Raw genomic sequence first — 13,497 nt, 5'->3', positions numbered from 1 at the left:
AATCCCTGGTCCCTTTTGCAACATTGAAAAGATATACCAAAAATTCTTCCAAACTGATGGTACAAAAAACCCCACACAACTTACATTTTAGTAGTTAAACAATAACTTGTACTATTACAATAGATACAATCATAACACTATACCAGGCACAATAATTATAACAACTGTATAGCTGAAAACAACAAAGTATGGTTGGGAACATAGCGGTATTTTACTGGCTTCGAGCCACATACTTGTCACATTAGCCCACCATACGCCACAATGCATTTGCTTAATCACTAGAATGGCACTTCAGTGCTTAAAAAATAAATACAATTAAGGTAATATGCCAAGAGAGTTTAAGCTGATTTTTACCCTTTAGAAAATGAAGAGACAAAAAATAATAAGGTAAACTAGTTATCTCAAGAAAGCAAACTAGAACTTTTAAAACATTTTGTCCTTCCTCCTCTTTTTTTGAAAAATGATTAAACGGTCCAGATGATGTCATCTCTAGTTTCTATTACCCTGTTTCTACGCATATAAACAACATTTTTAATAATTCTTGCCAAGAACTGGAATAAGATAAGTCTTTATCTAAGTAAAACATCTAAGTTCAGAAAAAGAAACATTATGATAAAACTTACAGTACTTAAAATGTCTTGGTTGATTATGAGATAAAAAAGAAAGCTATAATGTCTGATTGGAACAGACATTTCCTATCTATGGCCACCCAGTTTCTGCCCTAGTCCCTGGTCCCACCTCACCTACCTCATCCGTGCTACCAACCTCACCCCTCTGCCCTTTCTAACTCTCCAATCTCCTCTTAAATAATTAGAGATCTCACAGCAAAACATTGTGCAATTGATTTATATCGTTATTATATTCATTTATATTTATAAATTGTAAAATTATAAAATAAGCATCAGCCTACCTTTGATCCAATATGGTGTGAGTTTGTTTGTAATGCTCCACGATCATTCTTGACATTGAACTTCAGTTTTCTTTTCTTTTTGTTTTTAATTGTTTAACACCTGACAGCTTTCTTCTACTTATTTTTCTTCTCTCTTAGGTCCATTCAAAATTCATATTATTTTCTTCTTGAATATTAAATACACATTCACAGATGAATTATATCTTTATATTAAATGTATATGCATAGGTTATGCCATCCATGCTGCCACACTTTTCAACAGGGTTTAGTATTTTCTTAAATACTTGATGGGCATACTAACCAGTAATTACATAATTCATCTCTGGGAAATCACTGGGATGATTTCTTTTTCAGAAGTTCCTTGTAAGACTTCAAAAGACTACCTTGGTTCTGTAAGGTCATACTTTTTAATTTCATAAAGTCTAAAATCTTCCATTAGATTTGACTCCCTTGAATTAACATCTCAATAAAATTCCATTTTTTTCCCCTAGTCCCCTAGCAATAAAATGAAAAACTGGGCAAAGCAATTTGTTTTTTTTTTTTAAGATAGATTTATTTATTTTATAGTGTGGGGAAGGGGCGGAGGGAGAGAATCCTCAAGCAGACTGCTCACTGAGTGTGCAACCCCACACAGAGCTCCATCCCACAACCCATGATATCATGACCTGAGCCAAAACCAAGAGTCAGACACTCAATGGACTGAGCCACCCAGGCGCCACATAATTTCCAGGAGCCCTCCAAATACTAAATTCCTATAAAGAGATGCCTTAAATAATGAACTTAGTACTTCCAAAGAAAGAAAGACTGAGGTAGATGAATGTCTTAAAACTTCAAAGTCCTAGCTTCATCGTGGATCAAGTTCCTAGAAGCTTTGCCATTTGGGTTAATTGCAAGATGAAGAGGGACTGCTAGAAACATCGTACTCAAGACTATGGATAACCTAGAACAACTCATTTAATATAATCCCATAATTTATAAGAACTCTTTTTGCTCCTTATGTGATCTTCCTTTTTTTTTTTTGACAGCTTATTTTTTAATGTGTAATACTCGAGTAACAAGAGAACTGCATCCAACATTGTTATAAATAAAAGAGAAAGCAGATCAGTCATCAAGGGCTCCCAAGCAAACAGCATCTTCGTAACCTCCATGCTAGTCCTCTTTGCTCTAGGGGTGTAATTTGATGAGATCATCAATTCGAAGAATGGTAATTGCAGCTTCTATTGCAAACTTCAGACTCTTCACTTTCACTATGGTTGGTTCAAACACCTGTTTGTTGTCTCAAGGTTTACCATGGACCAAATCAAGACCTATCCACTTTAGATTTTTGCTTTCTGGGTTAACTTGAGTCTCACTATGGAAAGCTCTTAACTTTGCAACCAGATCTGTGGAGTCTTGGGCAGCATTAACTGCCAGTGTGTTAGGAATAACAAGAAGAGATCTTGCAAACTCCGCAATGGCAAGCTGTTCCCAAGACCGCATGCTGGTTTCCATATACCTTTCTCAGGGTATAAGGAAAGGGCTACTTCTTCAGCACCCCCACCTGGAACCTCGGATTTTGACTCCAAAACTCTCTTCACACAAAGAGCATCATGTAAAGAGCTCTCCATCTCGTCACACATGAACTCATTTGCCCCACGTAAGATAACTGATGCAGATGTACGAGCCTTAGTGTTTTTGATCAAGATCAGCTCATCATCACAAATTCTCTCCTGTACTACCTCTTCTTGTCCCAACACTGAAGCTTCAAAAGTTTCTTCTCCTTCCAACTTGGCCAGGATTGACAGAACAGTTGCTCCAGAAGCTTTAGTGATGTGTTTAAGGTCCCTTTTTAAAACTCTTCTAACTGCCATAGCGCCCATCTCCACAAAATACTTCAGACACACGTCATCTATTCTACCAGTGGTTAGAATAACGTTGGTACCAGTAGCCAGGATCTTCTGGATCTGCTCCTTGGTGACATCGGATTCTTTCTGTCTAATCTGGTCCAGTTTCTCAGGGTCTGTAATAACCACCTGTACACCAAGCTTCATTTTCGTTTTCTGCAGGCTGAACTCAAGGCAAACAATTTTTGCATTAACTATTCTCTTGGGCATGCCCTGGGATCCCACCACACAGTTGAGTGTACAGCCTCTGATGAGCATATTCTCCGTCTGACTTCTCCCATGGGCTTTCAGAATATTAATGGAATTGATTGGAGAGCGTGGCTGGCCTCTTACATCTGTGTATTTAACTGCAAGTACAGCATCTACTACAATATTGGCAAAGAAATCACCATTTATTCCAATGATTTTGGAAGACATCGATGTCTTAGCATCGATCAGGCAATCTCTTCCAAGTTCATCTGTGTTAATAATTAGATTTTCACTGAGGGAACGCATTGGCTCCTTGTAAGCAAGTCGATAGCCATTAATAACTGAGATGGGATGAGTTTTCTGTTTGACTAGTTCATCTGCATTTTTAAGAAGTTCTACTGCAATAATAACCACTGAGGTGGTTCCATCTCCCACTTCTTTGTCTTGCAGATCCACTAGCTCACAAAGAACTTTAGCTGCACGATGTTCTACCTCCAGTAACTTCAGGATGGTTGCACCGTCATTAGTAATGGTTACATCACCAATATCATCCACCAACATTTTATCCAAGCCAACTGGACCAAGAGAGCTTTTTACAATATTGGCCACGGAAGCTGCAGCCATAACGTTCTGGGAGCGGATCGCCTCCCGAGGGCTGCGGTCTCCGAACACGGACAAAGGCCCCTCCATCTTCGTGGCGGGGTACACGTGAGCTTCATTCTCACCGCAGGCAAACAGCATCTGGGTCCCTAGGCGGGGTGGCGGCCACAACAGCGACGGAGGCTACGGCGGGGAACCGGCTGGAGCGAGGCCGCGGGGACTGCTGGGAACACCGCTCCCCGGGCCTGGCCGCAGGGCAGGGCGGGAAAGAAAGAAGGGGTAGGGGGCTTATGTGATCTTCCTGAAAACGATCTCCACTCATTAAAAAATATCAAATTAGTTTTGAAGATGTTTCATACACATCAAATTTTTAATTTGTCTCCACCATAAGCCCTAGCCTTGACCAATTTGTTAGATAATTTCTTCTAATATGTTTAAACCAAAAGACTAGAATAAATCTTTTTCCATAGTTAATTTTAATCTTTTTCATCTACTCTCATAGGAACTTTATTTTCTCCCTTTGGGAGGAATATTTAACAGCAATTTTCATAAAATCTCCTCTTTTCATGAAAATCAAAAGAATAGAAATACATTCTATTCTGGTTTCTTAAAAGTGCCGTATCTGTACATTCGAGCAGAGTTAAAATAATCAGGCACCATAAACATATATTCCATCCTCTGTGAAAATAGAAAAATTTACCCAGCGTCCCAAACTAAAATACCATTTGGGTTCTTAAAAATAATTAACTAAATTAACCCTTATTCTATTCTTTTCTAAGACAACCTCAATTCATCTTTCCTCCTCTCTCAGAACAGGTATTTTTCATATAAGAATCCATTGCCCAGATCCTTATATCTCATACTTTTCCACAGTCATTACAATATCTAACACAATGATTTGCACAGAGAAGATACCACCTTTCCAGGTCACTCTCCTTCATTCTTTCCTCCACTTCTCCTTCTTCCTTGCCCATCCCTTCCTCCCTCCCTCTCTTTTTCTGTCTCCAGCATCGTTTGTCATAACTCTCAGTGACTTCAAAACCAAGTTAAATCACTCTAATACCCTGGCCTCTCATTTATACAGAATCCTTATTTTCAGTTGTCTTGCCCTTCCTCTGCCTCAGCCATAAACATAACCAAGATCTTGTTATTACTAATTTCAAGCATTCCACTCTCTGACCATCTTTCATCTTCCCAGTTTCTTACTATTTTTCACTGTTCCTCATCATCTTCATGCAATTACTCCCCTCTTTACCAGGCTAATTAAATACCATGATCAAGCATTATCAACCCTCCCAGGCATATACCCTTTACGTGCTTTTCCCTTTTTTCCCTCCAGTGCACTCACTTGCAAAAACCCCAGTTTTAGGGAAATCCAAATCTCCACCTATCCTACACCTATACCCAACCAGGTGAATGTGACTAGAGAAAAAAACCTTAGCATGATCACTGATTTCACTTTAAATACAAAAAGTAACCTCAGGTAAGCCCTTAGCAATTCCTAACAATGCTACATTTCACTCATCTTACTTTTCTCAATGATTAATTCATAGTTCTCTCTTCTCAAACCTTCAATACCTCCTCGTCCTTATTTACTTTCAGTTGATTGTTCCCTATTTCGCTTAGGAAATAAAAGCAACCAGAAGAAAACTTCCAGATGCACCTGCACCAAATACGATGAACTATATTCTGATGCATATATTCTCCCTTCCCTCCTGTTACAGTGCGTAAATTCTCCAGGATCCTTCCTATCCAAGGACAATGCCTCGTACTGAGTTTTGGATCTCATCTCTTGAAGCCTTCTCAAGGGCTTTATAACTACAGATTTCCGCACTCTCTCCCATACTATCAATTTTTACCTTTGATTATTCTCACTATCATACAGTGTACACATATGTACATACATGTAATATTGCTCCATTTTAGAAAGCAAAACAAGTTAAAAAACAAAACCTCCATGGTCTCCATGACCCCTCTGGCTAATGCCTGACTTCTCTCATCTGATTATAGCAAAACTCACTGAAAAAAGCCTTTGTATATTTACTGTCTCCACTTCTTTTCCTTTCTTTCTTTTTTTTCAAAACCTCATTTCAACCAGGCTTTCATTACATCCTTCCTTGAAACCACTCTTTTCAAGATTACCAATTGCCTCATTTTAATCTATAAGGAGCATCTGATACGGGTGACGAAGCTCTCCTCCTTGAAATACTTCACTTGTCTTCCTGAATATCATACTCTCTTGGTTCTCCTATCTTAGTGGTTGTTTTTTCTCAGTCTCCTTTCTTGATTTTTCCTCTGTTTCTTGACCTCTAAACATTAAAGTAATCCACACTCAATCTTTGGTCCACTTCTTTTCTTTATATGCACTTACTTCCTGGGCAAAGCTAATCCAGATCAATGGCTTTCAAGACCATCTATAAACTGATGTTTTTTGACTAGAGTGCTATCCATACTGAAAGCCAGATTCATGTACCCAGTTACCTACTTGACATTTCCTCTTGGCTATCTAATAAGCAAGTTAAAATTTACAAGACTAACTCTTGATCTTACCAAACCTAATCCTCTAGCATGCTTGCCCTTCTCCTATAAAACGCAACTCCATTCAACCAGTTAGTCAGCCTAAAACTTTGTGGAGTTTTCATTTAGTACTCTCCTTCTCTTATATACTCAGTCAGTACATTGTTAAAAATCTGTTGACTCTGCTTTCTAAGTATATATTTATAATGTGACTCCATTGCCACCACACTGCTCTAAGCTGCCATCATGTCCGACTGGAAATGCTGAATAATTTTTAACTGGTAACTCTGCTTTCACTCTTGCTTTTCTACCACGTTATATATGTAGAAGCCAAAATAATCTTGTAATGTCTTTCTTTCTCAGAATAAAATATTGTCTTTACTATGGTCTCTAAGGTTATCCATGATCTGGTCCTTGAAACTCTCTGATCTTATGTTCTACCTCTCTTCCAACCATTTACTCAGCAACTGGTGTACTGGCCCCTTGGTTTTTCCTTGCATATGTTTAGCCTGCTCCTGCCTCAAGGCCATTATTCATCCTGTTTCTTTTGACCAGCATGCCCTTCCCCCAGTATCTACCTGGCTAACTCTATCACTTCAATTTAGTCCCTAAAATTAAAATGTCACCTTATGGGGCGCCTGGATGGCTCAGTTGGTTAAGCATCTGCCTTTGGCTCAGGTTGTGATCCTGGGGTCCTGGGATCGAGCCCCACATTGTCTCCCTGCTCAGTGCAGAACCTGTTTCTCCCTCTCCCTCTACCCCTCCCCCTGCTCGTGCTCTCTCACTCACTTTCTCTCTCTCAAATAAATAAACTCTTAAAAAAAAAAGTCACCTTATGAGAAGCCTCCTGACCACCTTATGTAAAATAGCAATTAACACACATGTATATAAACACATACTATAACTCTCTAGACTCTAATAATCTTCATGCATTTATCACTAGATAACTTACTCCATATTCAATTATCTTGCTTTTCATTGTGTCCCCCACTAAAATGTAACCTCTTCAAAAGACAGTAGGAATTTTATTTGTTTACTGAGGTACTTTAGCACTTAGAATGCATAGTACGTAAGCACTCAATGAAAATAAATTCATAATTATAACACATTCTCCCAATTTAAAACCATTCTTTAAGAATCTTCACCCAAGGGTGGCTCAGTGGTTAAGCGCCCAAGTCTTGATTTCGGCTCAGGTCATGATGTCAGGGTCATGAAATAGAGCCCTGCGAGGGGCTCCCCGCTCAGTGAGCAGTCTGCTCGAGATTCTCTCTCTCCCTCTGCCCCTCCCCCCACTCTCACTCCCGTGCACTCTCTCTCTCTCAAATAAATAAAATCTTTAAAAAATAATAATAATCTTCACTCAAGTTGTCAATTATATCCAGATGTCATATACCAAATCCTAAAAAAAATTTAATAAACCTTTACATTATAGTATTGATATCATTCATTCATTAATGAATTAAGAAAGTATGTTTGACTTATTTTTTTACCAGAAGCTGTGTAAGTTACTTAAATGCTTTGGCCTCTATGATAATCACATACTCCAGAAAAAGAAAACAGTATATGTGATTTCAGAAATTTAGTTACAACTCCATTAGACTGAATTTATCATATGTTTTCCTAAAAAGATACTTATGCTTGGAAGAAAAGAAGAAAGACAATACTGGAAGCAAGGAAAGAGTGAGGAAGGGCACCAAAAAGAGAAAGTGGGAGTCCCAGTGTTGAACTTGTCCATTTCACAGTGCTCAAGTACCAGACATTGTAGATAACTATGCAAATTGCCTTTGTAGCATGAAAAATAACATGTTTTCTTTTCCTTTTTTTTTTTTTAAATATTTTATTTATTTATTTGACAGAGAGAGAGGGAGCACAAGCAGTGGGGAAGGACAGCAGGAGCAGGAGAGGGAGAAGCAGACTCCCTGCTGAGCAGAGAGCCTGATGCGGGGCTCAATCTCAGGACTCTGAGATCATGACCTGAGCCGAAGGCAGATGCTTAACCAACTGAGCCACCCAGGCGCCCTGATAACATGTATTCTTATATGAATTATTATTACATACAAATTCAATCACATTACATTTAGTTTATATTGAGCTACTCATAATTCCTTAAATTGAATAAATTATGGCTACAAGTTGTAGTGAATAGTTGTTAGCTTTATTTTTCTCATGTTTCATACTGAATGTTTGCGTCCTCTCCCCCACCCCTTGCAAAAAATTCACATGTTGAAGCACTAACCCCTAATGTGATGATAGGTGGGGTGGTAGTCAGGTTTAGATAATGTCATGAGGATGGTCTCCATGATGGAATAAGTGTCCTTAAAGAAAAGGAAGAGGCCAGAGTACACATTTGCTCTGCCCTGTAGAGAAAAAGGCAACCATCTGTAAACCAGAACAAGAGCTCTCTTCAAGGAACAGAATTGTCCAGCGCTTTAATACTGAAGTTCCTTGCCTCCTGTGATAAATAAATTCCTGTTGTTTAAGACTACCAGTCTATGGTATTTTGTCATTGCAGACTAAGACAACTTATACAGAAAAGAATGTTTAAAATCCAAATTTTCATAAATAACACTAATCTCATAGAATTCCATTCCCTTTCATCAGCATTTTCTTCCTGTTCCAGCAGCCTCCCACCTTCCACATAGTCTATCTTGTTGCCAATGTGAAAAGCCACATAGTCTATCTGGTTATCTGAAATTGGAGGATGAGTAACTAAATGAGCTTGGCAGGTTGCCACAAGGTAGGCAAAACCATAAGGTAAATATGGTGCATCTTTATGCTGGTTGAATTTTATTTTAAAAATAGGGATATATTGGGGAAGGGGAACAAGAAAAACAAATTAAATGATAACAGAAATCACTTATATTAAAATAAATGTGGATATATTAGGGAGTAACAATTATAAAGGAGTCCCAAGAGAAATTATTTGTGGTAGATTGTCATAAACTAAACTTCCCCTGCAGATTAACCTATAGATCACTTTACCATGCCTTTAAGAGTGGGGAAGTTGGGAATTAGAGATGCCCTACTATGTATTCCAATCATAAATCTCCTACCAAATCAATTAATCCCACTAGGGTGCTAAATATTAATAATAGCTATCATTTATTGAGTGTTAATTTGTACCATGCTGTTCTAAGCTATTTACAAGAATTATGTAATCTAGGGGCACCTGGGTGGCTCTGTCAGTTAAGCATCTGCCTACCGCTCAGGTCATGCTCTCGGGGTCCTGGGATGGAGCCCCACATCAGGCTCCTTGCTCAGCAGGGAGTCCGCTTCTCCCTCTCCCTCTGCCCCTAACCCCCCCACACTCATACGCTCTCTCTCTCAAATAAATATATAAAATCTTTTTAAAAAATTATGTAATCTTGACATTCTATGAGGTAGGTCATAATTATAATCCCCATTTTATAGGGGAGGAAAATAAAGCACAAAGAAGTAAAGTAATTTACCCAAGGACACATGATTAAAATAGTGATAAAAGGAAGATCTCTAATGTAATAAATAAAGCATGATATATTCTGTAAGAATGTATATTTTAAAAGGTGAAAACAGGGTTCTAGAGGGGAGGGGGGAGGGGGATGGGTTATCCTGGTGATGGGTATTGAGGAGGGCACGTTCTGCATGGAGCACTGGGTGTTATGAACAAACAATGAATCATGGAACACTGCACCAAAAACTAATGATGTAATATATGGTGATTAACATAACAATAAAAAATTTTTAAAAAAAGGTGAAAACAGGAATATCAAATGCTTAAAACCTTTAAGAGCCAAGAAATTAAATTGTAATTGTAGAATGGCAAATACTAATGTTGAGACTTAACTATTAATAAAGTTAGTCCTTGGAAGGGTGAATTAGGATTACAAAATTAGTCATTGGAAGAGTGGATTAGGTTTGTAAAATCACATATGTATAAGTACTTTTTGTGCAAGCACACACACACAAACGCACGCACACACACACCACCTGACTACATTTGCATGATCTTATATCATAAAACAATGGCCTAAAAATATTTTTAAAACAATAATCTTATTACTTCTACCTTGACAGTAAGTTATAAGCTATTTATGTATTACACATTCATAGACATACATCACTAATAATATATCCCTACAGAAATAAATTTGGAGAAGAGGGTATTTTGTATACATCTGCTTTAGATAAGATTACAGGTGATTCATGTTGGAGATACAATATATGATAGTTCAGTTATAGGGGTATTATACGTCAAAAACAAAAAGAAAAGATTGCCAATGGAAAATATATATTTGTTACCAAATAACAAAAAAATTAAATGAGACTAAATATGATTAAAAAGCAACAACTGAAGTCATTGAAGACCATATTAATTCAAAATAACATTGGTAAAATGTTTTTCTGAAAATACATCTGTTGGCAGCTGAAAATATTTAATATTAATTTACAAGTCCCAAATCATGTGTATCTCCATATTCTCTACTGCACTGCTTAATTTTATAAGCATCTAGTTTTAGCAAACCTTTATAAATTGCTTAGTAGTTTGCTAACAAACAACATCAAATATCAAAGTTGAAGGAACTGCCTTTACTTTTCTGTAACAACAAAGAAAGAACTTGACTTTTTGCTCGATTTGTAGCCTCTCAAAATGACCTTATAAGACCTAGCAACAGGCCTCCATATCTTCTTAAAGAATCACTGGCTACAACTATAGGCAAGCTCAGTGTGACATCCTCTCATACAACATTGCTTTCTTTAAAGAAACTCCATGGTAAGCCTATATTTTTCTAAGTCTCTTTCCACTTTCAAGAAAGTGAATAAATGAAAACTTGGCATGATACCTGTGCAAGGCTGCGTACCTTACCATAAACTGTCAGTCACAGTTTTCCCAGGCAATTTTCTTCAGTAGGGCAATGTATTACTTGGGTTTTCCAGAAGCATTTCCAATAACAAGCAGTGTAAGGATTTTTTTAAGTAAAACTTTTTTTCACTATTATCTATAAACATCCGTTTGTAAAAAAAGATTACTATTTAAAATAAAACTTAAAATATAAGCAATTTTATTAATCATTCTTAATTGGCCAGGTAAATTTTATAATGCAGTATCCTCTGAGAACGTTTTCATCTAATGTTTTCCATTTCTAATCCCACACAAAATTACATTTGTAACTTGATGCCATAAAGTAAAAGTCATTTTACAATAAAATATGTCCTTTCCTTAAATATTTCAATAATAAAATTAATAAAGGACCAATAAAAATACACATTCTACAAGTTCAGTAGTCATTGAAGACAGCTATCCTACTGGTATTTTAGGTTAATCATATTCCTTCTCTAAACAATTATAATTTCATTTTGCCTCCATTATACCAGGACTCTGTTATCATAATTCAATCAACAGATAACTACTAAATGCTATAGTATGGAAAACAAATTAAACTATGAACTTGCCCTTCAGGAGGGAAGGCTAATACATTTACATGTATAGCTATAATACTAGATGGAAAGTGACAAAGGTGTTGTGAGAAGGATATAGATAAAGCCATATCAGAAATAAGAACACTGCTGGTTTCTTGGGGGGTAAAAGAGAAATTCTAAAGGGATTTCTGGGCATTTGAGCTAGACAATAAAGGACAGATAGAATTTGAGGATGATTCAGAATAGGGAAAGACTAGCCCAAGTGCAGGAAGACTTCCACCCCCCTTTTCTTTTTAAAGATTTAATTATTTATTTGAGAGAGAGAGTGGGAGTAGGGGCAGAGGGAAAGGGAGAAAATCCCAAGCAAAATCCCCAACGAGCATGGAGTCTGAGGCAGGGCTCAACCCCACAACCCCAAGATCAAGACCTGAGCAGAAATCAGGAGTCAGATGCTTAACAAACTGAGCCACCCAGATGCCCCAGGAACACTTTCAATTAAAGGCATAAACTGGGTGGGGGGATGGGTTAGCCTGGTGATGGGTATTAAAGAGGGCATGTACTGAATGGAGCACTGGGTGTTATATGCAAACAATGAATCATGGAACACTACATCAAAAACTAATGATGTAATGTATGGTAATTAACATAACATAATAAAAAAATGCATTTTGTAGACAGGAAGGACAAGAAGTATTCTCTGTGGGGTGCCTGGCTGGCTCAATCAGTGGAACATATGACTCTTGATCTTGGGGTTGTGGGTTCAGGCCCCATGCTGGTGTAGAGATTACTTAAAAAGAAAATCTTTAAAAAAGAAAAAAAAGAAGTATCCTTTGTCCTCACCTTATCTCATATACGAAAATTAACCCAAAATAGATTAACGGCCTAAATGTAAGAACTAAAGCTATAAAAATTTTAGAAGGAACCATGGGATCAAATTTCTGTGATCTTATATTAACAACGGTTTCTTAGGTATGAAACCAAAAGCACAAGCAACCAAACTCAAAAATTGGAATTCATTAAATTTTCAAACTTTTGGGCTTCAAAAAACATTACCAAGAAATGTGAAAATCCAAAGAATGGGTAAAAAATATCTACAATTTATATATTTGATAAAAGTTTTGTATACAGAATATATAAAGAACTACTACAAATCAACAGTAAAAAACTTTACCATCTGATTCTAGTTTAACTTCTAACTTTAACCCCCATTAAACCTAATACTTTGTTGCCTTCAAAGGTAACTTCTTTTTTTAAAAAACAACAATAAAAACATTGAAAACACTGATATACCATAAAATTCACCTTTTAGAAGTGTACAATTCAGTTGTTTTAGTGTATTCACAGAGTGCTGCAAAAATCACCACTATGTAATTACAGAATACTTTCATCATCTCAAAAAGAAACCTGTAAACATCAGCAGTCACTCCCTGTTTGTCCCCAGCCATAGGCAACCACTAATCTACATTCTATTTCCATGGTTTTGCTTATTCTAGACATTTCACACAAATGGAACCATACAGTATATAGCCTTTTGTGTTTGGCTTTTTTCACACAGCATAATGTTTTCATATTCGTCCATACTATAGCATGAATCAGTACTTCATTCTTTTTTGAACTAAATATTATTCCACTGAATGGATATATCACATTTTAGTTTCCATTCATCACAATAGACTTTTGGGTTGTTTCTCCTTTCTGGCTATTATAAATAATACTGTTATTAATATTAGTGTACAAGTTTTTATGTGGACATATGATTTCTTTTTTTTAAGATTTTATTTATTTATTTGAGACACAGAAAGCATGAGCAGAGGAGGAGAGACAGAGGGAGAAGCAGACTCCCCACTAAGCAGGGAGCCTGATGCGGGGCTCAATCCCGGGACTCCAGGATCATGACCTGAGCGAAAGGCAGACGCTTAACTGACTGAGCCACTGAGGTGCCCTGGAAGGTTTTTTTTAATTATAATATCCCATTGACGTTTTTCTTCCTATAATTATACT

The 13,497-nt window shown here is 37.1% G+C and overlaps 1 protein-coding gene and 1 pseudogene across 2 annotated transcripts in view; both read right to left on the bottom strand.

Moving 5' to 3' along the window:
• The window catches only part of ADAMTS6 (ADAM metallopeptidase with thrombospondin type 1 motif 6), a 305,810-nt gene that overhangs the window by 246,893 nt on the left and 45,420 nt on the right, over positions 1 to 13,497 (bottom strand). The window lies entirely within an intron of this gene.
• LOC112839825 (T-complex protein 1 subunit alpha pseudogene) lies at positions 2,012 to 3,691 on the bottom strand (annotated as a pseudogene).

Source organism: Callorhinus ursinus, unplaced genomic scaffold (assembly GCF_003265705.2).
Source record: "Callorhinus ursinus isolate GAN/ISIS: 27379988/994484 unplaced genomic scaffold, GSC_fseal_2.0 scaffold23, whole genome shotgun sequence".
Classification (NCBI taxonomy): Eukaryota; Metazoa; Chordata; class Mammalia; order Carnivora; family Otariidae; genus Callorhinus; species Callorhinus ursinus.
Note: the sequence above shows the minus strand (reverse complement) of the source record. Positions and strands in the feature narration are given on the sequence as shown.